The sequence below is a fragment of the Zonotrichia albicollis genome, chromosome 5 (genome assembly GCF_047830755.1).
Source record: "Zonotrichia albicollis isolate bZonAlb1 chromosome 5, bZonAlb1.hap1, whole genome shotgun sequence".
Classification (NCBI taxonomy): Eukaryota; Metazoa; Chordata; class Aves; order Passeriformes; family Passerellidae; genus Zonotrichia; species Zonotrichia albicollis.
The window spans coordinates 43586450-43602682 of NC_133823.1; the positions used below are offsets into that span (position 1 = coordinate 43586450).

The following is a 16233-nucleotide window of genomic DNA, read 5'->3' on the forward strand; positions in this document are numbered from 1 at the left end:
TGTGACTTGGAAGCTAACTGTGGCTGCAGTATTTACAATTCACAGAACAGCATAACTTAGTCTTCGCTGACTTTTGAAAAGTATACAAGGATTTTACATGCATGCTGCCACCTTACACAATGTAGTGAAAGCCAAAGCTTCAAAAAGCCTAAACCCACCTCATTCCTCAGTTGAGAGTCCAAGACTAGGTTGTTTAATACTCACCCCCATTCATTTTTCAGAGGTACCTTGCTCTCCTCTTCATCTAAAGCCCAGAGACTTGGCTCTGGGTAGGGTTTGAAGCCTGTATGGGTGGAGGGGTGGTGGTTATAAACATTATCACAGTAAGCCTGGTCTTTCCAGCACCTCTTATGGCTGGAGTCAGATGAGCACCTCTTATGGCTGGAGTCAGATGGGCACCTCTGCAGGGCCACCCAGCACAGAAACCAAGCTTTGGGTGCTCCTGGCTGCCTTCTGGGGGAGGCTGTTCCCATCCCTTTGCTCAAGAGGGAGCTCAGGAAGATGTGCTTCCTTAGGCTGCCATCCCCCCTACCATGGGAGGCATTAGCACTGCCAGAGACCAATTCAGAAACAGAGAACAATTTGAGGCTTTAGGGAATTACCATTCTTTTCTAAATTGTTTGCACTTGCTGTTCCCAAGCTCAGTGGAGGCAGCAGATCATCTCAGAGAGACTTGGTTAGTTTTGGTCACCTGGAAGTCAGAGAAGGACAATTTTAGTGCAAAGTATGACTTTCACCAGTATGCTGCTCCTAATTCAGAAAACAAAGACTAAGGCAAAATATCACTAAATTTAAATGAAAGAATAGCTTTGACCATATATCTCTGCTGGCTGAACCCAGCAAGCATAACAAGTCCTGGCTCACTTTTCTTGCTTCAAAAGGCAGTAGTGCCTTTCAGGAGGCTTCCACCCTGTAGTAAGTTAGTAGTAACTGAAATAGTTGCCTGAAACCAGGACACTGATGTTCAAGCTGAAAATCTCTATTGCAAAAATCCCCCTCAGATCCTTGTGCCTTACTTCACACTCATTGCCATATCTCACCATTTCTTTATGCTGTCTGTCTCAGGTGGGCTCAAGGAGGATGTGGTTCCTGTAATTTTTTAGAGAAAGGCCAAAGTAAGAGCTATCAGTGCAATCTGTTCCCCCAACCCCTCACTGCTATGCAAATACTCCCAGTTTTGAACTGCTGTGTGTTCCTGAGAAGCTGCCAACAAAGTTTAGCTGTCTCTTGATAAGCTCCTGAATTCTATAATAAAACAGCAAGAGCAAAATGTACTCTGGAAGATGGCCTAATGCAAAACCGTGGCACCGTATTTAAATCATAATGTTACTGCCTTTTGGAACTTTTTCCCACTTTAATGTGCATGTCAGCTGGGATAAAAATATTGAGCAACAAGCTTTGAACTATTTTGGTGCTCTGTTAAAGTGTTTGAACAATACTGCCACACCAATTTTCCTACATTTTATAATAATCGGTGATTTGGAACAAATTATAGCATAAACACAGCATGTCAGAACCAAACAAGTTCTTTCAAGATATTCTAAATGAAAACATATTTAAGACTATTGTTATTTTTTTTAGTACTATCACCATGGAAACCATATAAAACTCACTTAAAATACCCATTCTTTCTTAAATGCTTTTTGTTGCCTAAATGAATACATGAATTGAGCATAATTGGTGTGGTATTTCAATGGTCAGTCACAGAACAACATGTTCTTTGGAACATGCTATAACTGAGTTAATTGCTGCATTTAGTGTATGTGACATGTAAGTTTATACCAGCTTTGTTTTGAAAAGAGAATGGAGCAAAACTTTTTAAGCACTAAAAGATGTTCTGGGTTACATATATCTCAATACACTGCGAAGTTTTAAAATTCCAGCAGGGAAAACTTAGTCAGATTCACCCCAACAGCAAACTCAGCTAAAATAAATGCAGTTACACTCAAAACCAATTGTTTCACTAGCGTCAGGGCTAAGACATACACTCATGGACATTGTTAGAGGTGTAGCCACATTCACAGATCTCAGCATATACGATGACCCCTTCCCAGGTTCCTGTGCACAGCATTTAAGTGCTTACAGGAACCTACTGTCATATAAACTCTTCCCCAATATACTGTGTGGGAGATGAGTGGCAAGGGACAGACTCTCTGCATACACAGTTCAGTCAGCTTGTTCTTAAACCTGCCAGATTGCAGGTGCAAGTGCTGTAGATTTTTTTTGTACCCACACTGGTGCACACACAGAGGAGCCATTAATGATCCCCTAACCATGGATTACTGGGGTATACTCAGCAGCCTTATTCCTGCTCAGGTTCAGTGACCCTTCTGGTCATTCTAACTGATCTGGAGCTTGGTTTGAACATGGGCTGCTACGGCTGTGCATGGGCCTGATGCCAAGCTGCACCTTTTTCTCATCCTCAGCCCAAGAGCTGTGCCTCTGCATTTCACAGGCTCCTCCCATCATCTAACAGTGGCCATAGGAGGTGACCCAAGAACCCTCATCTCTCTGCCAGCGTCAGTCTTGGCTAGACCCATGCCCCAGGCTTCCAGAGCTCCCTCAGAGCTCCTGCCCTCCAGCAGGTCCTGCAGGTGCCAGTTCTTGCTTCTGGCTGCCAGCCATGGCTTCATCTCTCAGCCCAGTGAGGAGGAGTGAGGCTGCAGCAAGGCAGAGAAGTCCCAGGCATTAACAAGTGAGATATGACCTGAGGCCTGACTGTGTGACCACTGAAAGAGACCCAAAGCCGCCACCACGGGCAGACTGCAGCAGTCAGTGAAGAATCCCCATGTGAGCCTCATGACAAAGTTATGCATCCATAAGCAGAAGTGGGAGCACATGTAAGTGAGAGGTTCATTTCCCCTATTTCTTTAACCATTACATGCCTGGTTTGCTTCTCATTAAGCCATGGGACAGCAGTGACTTTCACAGTGCACTTTGGGAGTCATACCAGTAGAAGCAAAGGCAGAATTTTTTTTAAACTGTCTTTGAAGTAAAAATTGCACCATCAGCCCATGGGGAAAGCATAGTGATAGAACACAGAGAGTTGAAAACAAAATTAAAAAATACATATAAATGCCTTTTGGCTGACTAAATTTATTAAAATGCTTGAAATTTAAATTTGAATGCATAACCATCTGCCTCGAGGATAAGTTTGATATAAGCTCTTATTCCAATTTACATACATCTTACTTTGCAAAACGCCACCTGAAACTCATGCTAAGTAGTGCACAGAGGAAGTAATGCATTTATCTTCCAAGCATTTGATTTTCATTTTGATAAAAGACCTAAAGAAAGTACTTCAGTCAATCTTAGTCAACATAACACATATTTCTAACTTAATTGCCTTGAATCAGTTTCTCTGTAGGAGCAGAAAAGGTCAAATTATGTAGTAAAATTACACTCTCTAGTGGTGAAATCGTGGCCTTCATGCCACTTTTTTTTTCTGCAGCTCCATCTCATCCTCTTTGTGCTCCTTGCTCTTTCGGAAGATTAACAAATAATTCACCTCATACATGTTGTTACCAGGAGTTATTTTTATTGACAAGGACACAGTTACCAGCTCTTCTTAATCTAAAAATTAAAGGGGAAAAACTGTGATCTCAGCAAAGAAAGATTCAGGAGATATTTCTCTACCATATACAATAGTTGGAATAGCTGAAGGAGACAAATAAACACCATCTTTGTGCACACACACAACATTTATGAACAAACATCTTCTGTATGCATGACCAGGTGAACTTTAATGTAATGCAGTACAGTGGGCTGTGAGGTCAGAGTGGGGATTTTGCAGTTCAGACATTTGAGATTGTCTGTTCATGATCAAATGACCACTCTCTTCTCTTGTGACATATTGCAAACCAGCATACAGAAAGATCTGTTCCCAGTTTTCACATGTAATCAAAAACCTGACCCCAGAATATGAGGCCAGACTATCACAATCTCATCTTTTTTCAATATGCCCCAGTTCTGTAGTACATTTGGGTCAAGATCCAAATTTTAATGCCAGATTCTACTTCTGTTACAGGATAAATCAAAATCCAGGCTTAAGTATACAACTCTGGGGGAGAGGGAAGGAAACTATGAATTAATATCTTAATTTTGTAACTGAGATTAAAACCAAGCTTTTATTTTTCCAGACTGTGAAGTGCAGAGTAATAAATCCTTGCTGTGAAACCCATCATTTTGTAGTCATGAAATCAATACATTGGCTCTCATTTTACTTCTGACCCTGCCACTTAACCCCTTCATGTGTCTTTCCTGGTGTTTTATTTTATTTCATGAGATAGCATCCTTCTCATTTTAAATTTGATCCAACATTTTAGATGCCTTGAGGGGAAAACATTCATGTCTCTTCCTGAAAGTCCATGGGCATAATTGTTGTTTTTGATGGATTGCAGCAGGATCAAGAAATTTCCACATTTTGCTTTTGCTTCTTGAAGGAAATAAATGAGGCCAAAGCATGTCCTTGCTGGTGTTGCATTTAAAAATAAGAGGAAGATTTGTCATGTCAAGTGCAGCTTGAATACAGAACACACCCTTTAAAACAACTTGTTCTAAGCCACCTACTACACAACCACTACAAAGTGTTCATTTCCAGCACTGTTTGTGCACAAGGGTGTACTCAGGATGGAATGACCGGATAACAAGGAGACCATATGCTGCTCTGACTATGTCAATAGTGCTTCTCTTACCAATTTTTGGAATCTGCTGTCAGCACTATCTTTCAATGTCTGAAAAGATTGGAAAGGTTACAGGTGTTTCCATGTCCACTTACTTATCTCTAGCGGCATGCAAAAAGAGCACACCATTGAGGGGTCAATCTCTCTTGTTCAAAATGCAGTAATTCTTTTTACCCCTCCTATTTGCTTTATGAAAGACAGTAGGCTAAAATAAGATTAGGAAGAACATCTTTATTGTGAGGGTGGTGAGGCACTGGGACATGTTGCACAGAGAAGTTGTGGATGCCACATCTCTGGAAATATTCAAGGGGCTTTGAGCAATCTGGTCTAGTGAAAGGTGTCCCTACCTGTGGCAGGGGGTTGGAGTTAGATGATCCTCAAGGTCCCTTCCAATCTAACCATTCTGTGGTTCTGTGATAACCCAGATCTTGTGCAGATCTCTTCTCTGGGTGCTGTCATGCAAACCTTGAGGTCAGTGTCAGCCCTCAGGCACTCCCAGCTGTGCCACCTCCCTCCACCATTGCTCCTCCAGATCCCCAGGGGCAGATGGCCCTGGGCAGTGGATGCAGGCTTTGCTCACAGTGTCTGAATTACGACACTCAGGTCGCTGTTTCAGACACTGAACATTGCCCCAGTTCTAAGAGAAGCTTCCTGCAGTGGCTTTGAGCTGAGGGCAGCCAGTCAGACAGCCTGTGCAGTCTGCCCTTGCAGACTGCAGGGTGCCAGCACATTGCTGTGATGGATGGATGGATGGATGGATGGATGGATGGATGGATGGATGGATGGATGGATGGATGGATGGATGGAAGGGCTGCCAGAGTGAGAGGGAAAACAGCAAGAATGGAGGTGGGATGTATCTCCCAAAAAATCAGAATAAGATGGTCTCAGGTCCCATGGTTACAAGATTACTCAAGCACATGGTAAATAAACAAGAATAACAAAACTCTTTGCATTCTTACTGGAAAACAAGTTCTGAACCTGTCTCTCTAAAGGGGAAAAGCTAATGAGCTCCCATGCTTCCTGTGCCTTCCTGGTTGGAATTATGACAATATTTATACCCATGGTTAAGTGTGCAATAATTATTTCCAGATGTACATAAATGAGGCTTATTTCTTGCACATTAATCTTTCACACAGCCTACATGCATTGTAGACCTCAGATGTTTACTCAACATTCAGATAAAACATAAAGGGGTTAAAAAAAACCCTGTGTGGTTTGTTAAGCCTCCTTAAAAGGCAGCTGATGGCAGCTGCCTAACACTCTAACCTAATTTTATTACTGAAATTCAGGGGATTTATTTAACTGTCCTGCTTTTTTCCAAGATCTACATTTTTGTCTAGCTAACTCAGTTCCCAGTGTCCCTACAGAATTAAGTGAAAATGAGCAATAAATTTTGATGCACATGGTTCTAATGGAGTTTTTTTATTATACTGTGGACACTATTAAGGGCTCTGGGAGAATCCCCACCTTTTTCTCTTAACTGAAGATTTTGGGTTGAATAGATGAGTCTCCTCTTCTCCTCAATAAATGGCTAAAGCACAGTAAATATCAAAAACTTGGTTCACTTTTGCAAAATATGAGAGTGGTGCAAAGGACATTCAGTGCACCAACCCTGATGACTGAGTTGCAAGAGGCAGTGGCAAGGCTGTACCTCACCCTGCCAACAAAAGCTACCCCTAAGACACACAGGGCCCACATTTTGAGGGGACTTGGCACCATTCCTTGCTTACCAGGTCAATTGTCCCCCCTCATCCACTTGGAAAAAGGTGCAGCCTCTTATGCCTCCATGCACGCATTTTCCTGTCACGGGAGATTTTATCAAGAGCAGCCATACCACCGGGAATATTCTGATCACTGCTTTGCAAATGTATGCAAATGTGAGTCATTAAGCAAGAGCTGGCACAGAGAAAAAAACCCATCAGAGATGGAGTAATCTCCAGCCATTTTTGTGTCTGTAGAATGTGTTTAGTCTTTTGGCATCTGAATATAGGGGGAAGGTGATGAATGGGGTTTTGCAGTGCTCCCCTGCAGGTATAACCTTGCTTTGCACTGGTCTTCAACACCTGTCAATAAATGTTGGCTTTTAAACACTAGATGTGCCAGTTTGTTTGCTCAGTGATTTCCTGATCTGCTGTCATTTTAAAGTTATACTTGGCGTTTATTTTTCAGATGAACCTGACCTTTACAAGCAGAGCTGGATTTTAATTTCCTCTTCACCTCTGAGGACATCTGATAGATTAAGATTTTGGTCCCAGATGTAACCAAGGTGGCATGGCCAAGTATGATATTTACATTAAGGCCTGTGTTCAAACAGTAAAATATTTTCCTCAGAAGTCTTTAGATTTAGTGTGGCTCAGTCCATAATACACAGCGGACCAAGAACATACATCATCTGATTCAAGGTTCCTTACAAACCAGAGACTGATTCTGTGTGAATTTGGCTCATGTGACTAATCAGGCAAGCGTCCATGAGTTTATTCATATATAGATCATCCCTGTTCATTAACGTCAGCAAACTCTGACTAATGCTTAGCTGAGTTTATCTTTATGGATGCAGCTCCAACAAAGAAATGTCAACACTAAACCTACCACTCAACAAATTGCTTTATCATGTTTGAATAACACAGTGGGCATAAATAATGAAGAGGGAAAGGATGTTTGATTTTTTACACCTTTCATTAAGTTACATATCAAGCATTTTATTGAACAGTCTAATATTTATTAATCAAACAGCAGTTTTGTTTACCAGAGAGTGTTTTGGCACATGCTTTTTTTTATAAGACAGGCAGTAGTTGTATACCACTATTTTTTGTTCCTTCCTACTCCCTATACTCTCAAGTTCAGCAGGCAAAAGTTTAGGCAGTTACTCAATGAGCTGTAAAAAAGAATACATAGATTATGCAACCTTTGATATATTCCGAGGTTGCTTTTCTATTTCTCTTATGGATACACTACATTTTCCTGAGCACTTCTCTGGGGTAAAAAAAGAAAAAACAAACAAGTGCTGCTTTTTTCTTTAATGAACAACATCTCCCAGGCCCACTGAGAGGGGACAGAGACGCAGAAGCTGCTCAGGTCCCTTCAGATGGCCCTGTGAAACTCTACAGTGTCATTTTCCCAGCTGCAGCATTGTCACCTCTAGCAAGATGAACCCCTCAGAATTACCTAGTTACAGGTAAGCTATTTTTCCCTTCTTTCTGCAGTTTTATTAACCAAGATCAACACTTCAAAGCAATTAATTTCAACTTGTATCTTGTTTGATTCCTACATCACTTTTTTCTATTAGTACGGTACTTCTGTGAGTTTTCATCAGCTACTAAATATGCAAAATGGAAATCTACAGTAAGACTTTCCTCTATCTGCAAAGTCTTCATCATGTCTTCAAAAATCTCCTATACTCTTTTCCTGTATGATAATTGGCCTAGTTCCATAAATATGTTTGGTGTCCTTATAAACACTGGAAAACTGAGTTAAATGGGATGTCTCAGAGCTTTCTAGGCAGAAAAACTTGTAACCATTATTACTATCTCATACTGAATAATCAGAGAGGTAAAAAAGTCAAGCTTTCATGTGGCTAAAATGTCTCACAGAGTCTCACTCTATCACAGATTCCACAAAATGTAGATCAATCCATATTGCTTTTCTTTCCAGACCACCCACTTGCGCTTTGTACTGGATTTCAGTTATTTTTGTTATCAACACTAAAATATTATAGACTACCTAAAGAAAAGTCAACATTTATAAAAGGCCATATTTTTCTACTTATGAAGAGAAAGATTTCTTCCCATGTTTGCACAATCATATTTCTCTTCAGCATATAAAGTGACTTTAGGGACTCTGACTAAAGAAGTTTGGAGCTGGATAAAAATAAACCTTGATGGGTTTTGCTGCAGCCAGCTACTAAGTGGTTTGGGTTCTGTGGGGTTTTTTCCTCCTGTCAGCTTCTAGTCTACATCATGAATCTGAAACATATGAGTAAATACTCCAAAACTTACACTGTGTTCTTTGATGTTTGCAGCTCAGGAGAGTGTTCAGCTTTTCAACTCAGCATCTTGGAATGGTCTCTTACCCAAGGTGAGGGTAAGAAACACCCTCCACTTACAAGGGGAAGTGAAGGATTAACATTATGGGGGAAGGCCCCTATCTTCCTTGTATTCCTTTTAAACTCAATTTATATAGCATTTGGTTCAAGGCAGTACATTGTTGATCACAGCATTCCTGCTATGCAGCTGAGGATATATGGGGCAAGGCAAAGTCTTCTCAAGAATTATTCTTCACATTATTATCTCATCACCCAAATTCAGGTATGATTTTTTTTTCTCAGTAGAAGGCTGTGGTACAGCTGTAAGAAAATACTCAGAGAACAGAATTTGAACTTGTTCTCATTTGTGACTGACCTCCATTCCCTGGAATTTGTCTTCAAATAATTAAATCAAACACCATTGCCAAGAGGCCAATGCCAGTACTTTTTGCATGCTAATCTTTATTGAGGACCACAACAGGCTGATGGGCTTAACTTCTCCAAATTAATGGGAAAGACTTTCAGTTGACTGAAGCTCCCCTTAAGTGATTAGATCAATGTCAATTTATCCTGGAGAAGGATTTGTCCTTAACTGTGTGATGGATGAGTCTCTTACTACAACTGTGTTCTCTTTCCACTCTTAATTAGAAGCAAGTCATTAAAGGGAAGTGATCCTAATCAGTTGATTAGGAGACATGAAAGCAAAAAGAACAGGAAAGTAAAATATTCTGCTACAAAGGGTACAGCAACACTCCATGATTTAAGGCTTTCCCCAGGATCATGGTCAGCTGCTTTCCCAAATGCCTCCCTTGTCCACTCCAGGTGAGCTGCACGGGGCTCAGTATGATATGATATGGGTATCTGCCTACTAAGAATCAAGGTAAAACCACAAGTTCCTTTTCCATTGGCTAATTGATATTAAAGACAGAGCTCTAATCAAATTGCAATGATATTTAGTTATAAACCATTTGGGACGATATTTGAACCAGCAACCTCGTGGTACAAATAACATCCAACATCCCGTGTTCTCCCATAATTGGCCAGGAAGGCTGAAGGAAGCTGCTTCCCACAGACATGTAATCACATCCAGGAAGCACAGAGCCCAGAGCAAGCAGCTCTGTGTTTGGCCACATTTGTCATCTGACACACGGCTTCCGCTAGCCAGGCCTGGAGCTGGTCAGGCTAGAATGCCAAGGGGAGCTCTTTGCATTTGCTCACACTGCTAAATATGCTGTCTGCTGCATTTCTCTGGTTAATCCTTTTTGTTCCAGCTGGGGAAGCAGCATAGTTGTTCTGGTTTCTAAGTCCCATATGATTCCACTACCAGTTAGGCAAGTAAATGTCTCCGGGATGCCACTGCTGGCATTATGAGAAGCCTCATGGGTGAGGAAGCAGTGGAATCTCTTTAGAGTTATCAGGGCACAAAACTTCAAAGCTGGCATACCTCAGACCTCATAGGAGCTTTAGGAAACCAAATTCCCTGTGCAATCTGTAGGCATAGAGCTATCACTAAATTCTTTGTGCTGCCTTAGCCTTCACAGGCAGCAATTCAGTGGCTTATTGCTATGAAACTACTGAGTGACTGCAAGGAATGCAGCAACAAAATGTAGCAAAAGATTGGGCAAACAACCACTTAGCAAAGGTGCTGATAAATGCTTTCTGCAGAGTCTGAAATATTTGTTAACTATTCTTTACAAGAATGACTTAACCTGCCAATTTATTTTAATAGCATTATGTAAACAAAGGCAGAAAATCCCCCTCCGTCTTATATTTCAGTTTCTAACTTCCACTGACTCTCTTTTCCCTATCACAGGCTTCTGCACCTTTACAGTAGTTCCTCAGTGTCTTGAAGGTTGGCATGGTTTTCCCCGCACACGGGGTGGGCAGGTTGTTTTCCTGGCAGGTGACACAGTTCCCCAGGTTCCACTGCCTGCTGCAATCCGGCCTCTCGGGCCTCACTGACCGGGGAAGCTCTCCTAGGCAGCAGAGCTCTTCCTTGCCACCCCACAGCAAGAACCACCATGGTGCTGCACGGGGGGTCACACCAAGCTCTCCCTGCCTCTGTGGAGGCTCCAGGAGGCAGCTGTGTCCCTGATGTCCCCAGCAGCTCCCCTGACACCGCGCTCCCTGGCCTGGGCAGCTGCTGTGCCCCATGGCAAGGGCCTGTCTCTGCAGGGGCCACGCCTGCAGCCCTCCCTTACAACACATCCCTGTTTTTACGACCCTGAAATATGAGCAGAAAGGAGGGTTCTCTGTGAATTACAAATTGTGAAGAGTTACTCTGAAAAGAGAGAGATGTATCCATTTTTAGCAATAGCTCTTTTGGCTGAGCTTCTCCAGCTCTGAGATGAAGAGAAATGGGAACAAGCCTACCACAACGTTTTGCTGCACTTGATTAAATGCCACCCTACAGAAATAGGTATAAGAAAGAAACAAAAAGCATTCTAGAGAATTGCTTAATGTGAAATTGTTGATAAATAGGTTTGAGGTCTCACCAATCAATCAATCAATCAATCAATCAATCTTCCATGTGATTCTTTGATACCATTTCCCTTCACTTACATTGTTTCTATGCAAATTCTGTCTGAGATAAAAATAGACAGTAATTGAATTAGAAAAACCAAGACATATCATCATCTGTTTTATATCTTCTGGGCTAAAATCTTCAGATCTACTTAGAATAAAACTACTTCCAATTTCAAAGGTCATCTTCAAAAAGACACACAATATATTGCAGGCAAAGTCCTAAGAATAGGAGTCCACTGCCTGGCTGGAATTTTAATTGCCAATTGAGTAATGGTCCAGACTGCAAGTCTCCTGGAGACAATGTTATATGAGGGGAATTTGGCTCACCAATCCACACTGAAACCTTCTGTGCACTTTATTGAAGTATATGGGCATTTATACCCAAAGAACTGCAACATTAGCCCAGTTGCCTCCAAGCTGATACCTTCTTAGGTAACAGCAATAAAAGTAGAAATCAGGTAGAAGAACCAAATTACAATGAAGAATAATTCTATGTTCTCTGACTGTGGGATCACCATCACTTAAAATGGAAAAAAATGCCAACCAGTCCTAGCAGAAAATGATTGGCAGTGTTTGAGTAAAGTGGCCAGAGCAAACACGTCAATCTTATGACAAGCTTAGCCTTTTTGATTAAAAATCCAAATTATTTATAAATGAATGGCCTCTTTTCATATATCAGACTTCCAAAATGCAAATCATGGCATGTAAAAATAATTTCAAAAACTCAGTTACCTCCAGTCATTCATCAAAGCACTACTATTACTCTTTAGTCAGGGTTAGAGATAAGTTTTAAAAGTAGTGCATTATCTTCACACACCCTTAACTGAGTGCCTCAGGCTGTACTTCATATGCTTGAAGAAATGGCACTCAGGCTGTCCCATGTAACAGAAAATCAAGGCATTAAATGTTCCTTTTTTCAAGGCAATCTCAGGCATAGTTGACAAGTCACATGTATTGATATGGACTATATTGATTTCTGCAGGGCATTTGATTGAGGAGCAGGTGATATTTTGTTTTAAAAATATTGTAAGGAGAATAACAAAATACATATTAAAATAACTAAAAACTGCCTCATTGGTGAATTTTGTCATGTCTTAATGGAAATGTCTCTGTTACCAAGGTCATTCCAGCCCTGTCTGTAGAGACCAGTCCCTGAGCCAACACTGACACTTCATCAATCATTTAGGAACTTGAAGTATTTGATGGTGGCATTCATTGTAGATCAAAATAAAAATAATGGAATAGCAGACTGCAGAGGCTGAGTTATCCGAATTGCAAGGTAAGTCAGTCATGATCCAGCCTGAACCCGGGAGTCAGGGACACAGGTGATGGCCACAGCCTTGTGATAACAGCCACAACTCGCACATTGTTGAAAGTGACTGCAAATGCTACCAGAAAAAACTGCCATAAGCCTTCAATAAATACAAAGAGAAATAATGAAGAGAGGTAGCAAAGGGAACCTGGCCCTGTGCACAGCCTAAAATTGAATGAATTGCTAAAATTCTTTCTTTTGCTGCGTTTATACATTGAGGAGGATGTGGGAATACAAGAGGGAGCACAGAAAATGCTTTTAACTTACCCAGCTTCTCAAAGAGACAGGACACACCATAAAAAAGATTTATGGTCATCTGGGGAGAAATGGAGTACAAGTTTATTCATGCTGGAAAAGACAAGGTTTTAGAGTTAAGGTTAGATATATGTGACTATTTATACTTGGAAACAGCCTGTAAGGGGAAGAGGGAACTTTTTACCAAATGCAGATTCACAAACACAGGTGGCAAGTAGTACCCCAGGGCATTCAGCCAGGTCTCCAGATGGCATGGAGGACTCTGATGCAGCCACAGCAACCAGAGATCAGCCAGGATTCTGCCTGCCCCAGATTCCCAAGGACACCTCCTGTGGGACCTCACCTTAGCAGGGTTCAATGAGAAATCAGACACTGCTCTGGAGGAGTAGGATAATCTGCTCTGAGGAGGAAAGCCCAGTGGACAAAGATGGATGCTGGATGGTCACTGCACTCACCCAGCCTCTCTCCTCTGTGGCCAGGGACTCCCTCTGTTACAGATCCCCTCCCTGCACCCAGCTTGGACATACCCAGAGTGTTCCTGTCATACCCAGTGCTATATCCTAACAGTGGCTAAAATCACATCTCAGAGTTCAGGGCCTCGCTCGCCTCCTGGGGGGCTCAGGAAGGTAATTTTGTGATGCACAGTGATAGAGCCACTTGATAAAGAGACACAGATGTGGACCAGGATCCCACCATGGTACAGCATGGACTGAAAATGCCATAAACATGGCTCAGTGTGTCAGACTTTCTCCCCTCACTCCAAGGGCTGTGATAAAGCTGATAAAACATGAACTATGTCTCAGTTATCTGCTCAGAGTACAGTCATGTTAGATTTGGGATCAAAAATGAATTTTCTTCAGCTCATCTGCTTTCACCTTGGGGCATATGATTTCATCTATAATGTCTTAAAAGCTTCAGTCTAAAGTCTTTAGTCTAAAGTCTTCAGACAAAAATGAAAACAAATAGGTGAAATTTTTGAAGTTCCTTATATAAAGGGAGTATAAATAAATGGTTAAACTACTCTTTCTTCTTCACTTTAATCTCTGTGGAATCAGTAAATTCATGGAGCATTAGAGAATTGAGATTGAAAAAAAGCAGGAGAGGCAGAATGCAATTCAAAGTCTAAAACAACGAAGAGAATAATGTCAGCCATTTGTGCACCCAGGATTCAAAGCAAATGAATAAATATTTCTGAATTTTCAGCAGAGAGGACACTGGATGTGGAAAGGACAGATTAACAACTGTGAATCTGGAGCACTACTTACTAGGAATAGATATTTTCACACAGTCCAGTGCAAAAGGCAATCCACTCAGTGAAGTAGGGCTACCTGCAGATGGGAAGTCAAGACTTCATGAGCTCAAGTACCAAGTTTTGAAGTTCATATCTGGAAGGAGAACTTTCCTTCAAGCATTCAGAAATACATAAGCATGGAGAAAACATCTTGCAGCATGACCATCTGGGATCTTAACACAATTATTTCCATCTCTCTGTGGTTTTTTTATGTTGACCACCGACCACCAACTGCTTAATTCTATCCCACTGATATCAGTAGAAATCTAATCACTCGACCACAAAGAGTAGGCATACTCTGAATTCCTCTTTTTTCCTTGTAGGCACTTTGTTTCTTGTGTTCTGACATTTTCCTTTGGCCCCATAGCACTCTTGGCACAAAAGGAAAGATCTGTTAATCTTATTGCAGTATTGAAGCAATATATAAAGAAGCCCAGTCATGAATTAGGATCTCATTGCACCAGGCCCTATATAAACACAGAATGAAATGTTGATACCTAAATTAGGCTTTTTGGTTGGAAGTTATTTACAGTCTTGACTGTAAAGGGATTAACTTCACCTAAATGGCATGGAACAGTGAGAGGTATATCTGTGCAAATGTCTCATTGTTACAGCATCAAGCACATTTGATTTGAAAAGGACTGTGAATGCATGCCACAATCTGGGCATTACACAGCCTTGTAATGCATATGGGCCATGGGACAAATCCCTCAGCACAGCCAAGGCATGTGATTTTCTTATGGCCAAATCCTGTTTGCATAATTTCCTTCTTTTATTTTAGGATTAAACTTCTGCTCTTCAGAAAAAATAGATTTTTATGCCTCCCTTTTGAATTCTTTTGTGTATGAATTACCTGGTATGTTCCCCAGAGCTCAGTGCTGCACTGGAATGCCATGTGAGAGCCAAAGAGCTTTGTTCAAATGCTTTGTGAATGGCCCTAGTATTTTATTTCCCCAAAACACAGTCTTGCATCCTAAAGAAAACACTGCTCCTCAGCTCTGTGGACTTTTTGGTAGAATGAAGTAGAATGCAATGCCTATTCCCAGAGGTAGGGAAGAAAGAGAAAATTCAATATTTAATTCTTAATCTTTAGATTTTTCAAAACATTTATCAAGAAATTCTCTTCAATGCAACATGCAATGGGAATTGCCTATGCTTTAATGCATGAAAATATTATCCCAATATCTTTCTCTTTCTAGTTTCTGGCTTCCTTGAGTTGCTAATAGAACAACAGATGGCAAACCTTGCCCTCCATTTGGTGCCAGTGGAATTTAGGGCACACTGCAGTGATGAAACAATAGAGTTGGGGGGATATCCAAAAATGGCAGCCTCATCACTGAACTGTGAGCTGTCAACTGCAAAACAGGCACAGCAATGCCTGTAACCCCCAGCACTGAGCACTCACTTCAAATCTGCTCATGTAAGAAGAGATGGGATATGGGAAGAGGGAAAGAGATCTCATTAGAGGAGGCACTGGTGCTGTAATAACAATAATGAATACAAGGATTTCTAAGTGTCATGAAACTCCATTTCAAAACCAGGCAGCTGAAACAACAGGAGTTTGCCAAAACCAGGCATGTATCAGCATTCCCCAAAAAGCACAGAGAAGGCATGGGTCTCCCAAGGAAAACTCATGGCTCTACTTCTAAACAGTTTCAGGTGTGCATGATAAGAGTCAGAAATACCAGAGAACGAAGGCAGTAAAGACACACCAGCTACAAACAGATGTAGTGTGTTATCTCGTTCTGGTATAAATGCTGACAGAAGTCTTTAAGATTAAGAGCTAGCTGTGATTGATTTGTGAATGTCAATGTATTTTTGCAGTCAGGTTTTTTAGATGATGCTGATTGTGAAACAGCTTCAGGCTGTTCTGTAGCACCAAAGAAATTACACAACCCAGTACTGAATCAGTACTGTAGACACACAGAAATTCTGACAATTTCCTGTTCCCACAGATGAAATAAAGAGGGAGGACAGAAAGAAAAAACTGTGCCCTGGTAAGATGGTGACTGGCTGTCAGATCACCCATGCAAGGTCTTTACTGAAACTGATTTCCACAGCTTTAATCTCATGTTGTGAGAAAAATGGAGCTGGACCTGCAGGTAAGCATTTTGTCTAGATCTTTACTGTCCTCAGGCTGTTAAGA

General features: G+C 41.3%; 1 long non-coding RNA gene across 1 annotated transcript in view; it reads right to left on the bottom strand.

The window, feature by feature from the left end:
- Positions 1-16233, bottom strand: part of LOC113459642 (uncharacterized) — a 77309-nt gene that overhangs the window by 5358 nt on the left and 55718 nt on the right. Inside the window, exons 2-3 of the long non-coding RNA XR_012580283.1 lie at positions 603-691; positions 205-283 (exon numbers count right to left, since the gene is read on the bottom strand). This is a non-coding gene — a long non-coding RNA (uncharacterized LOC113459642). The remainder of the gene's footprint in view (positions 1-204; positions 284-602; positions 692-16233) is intronic.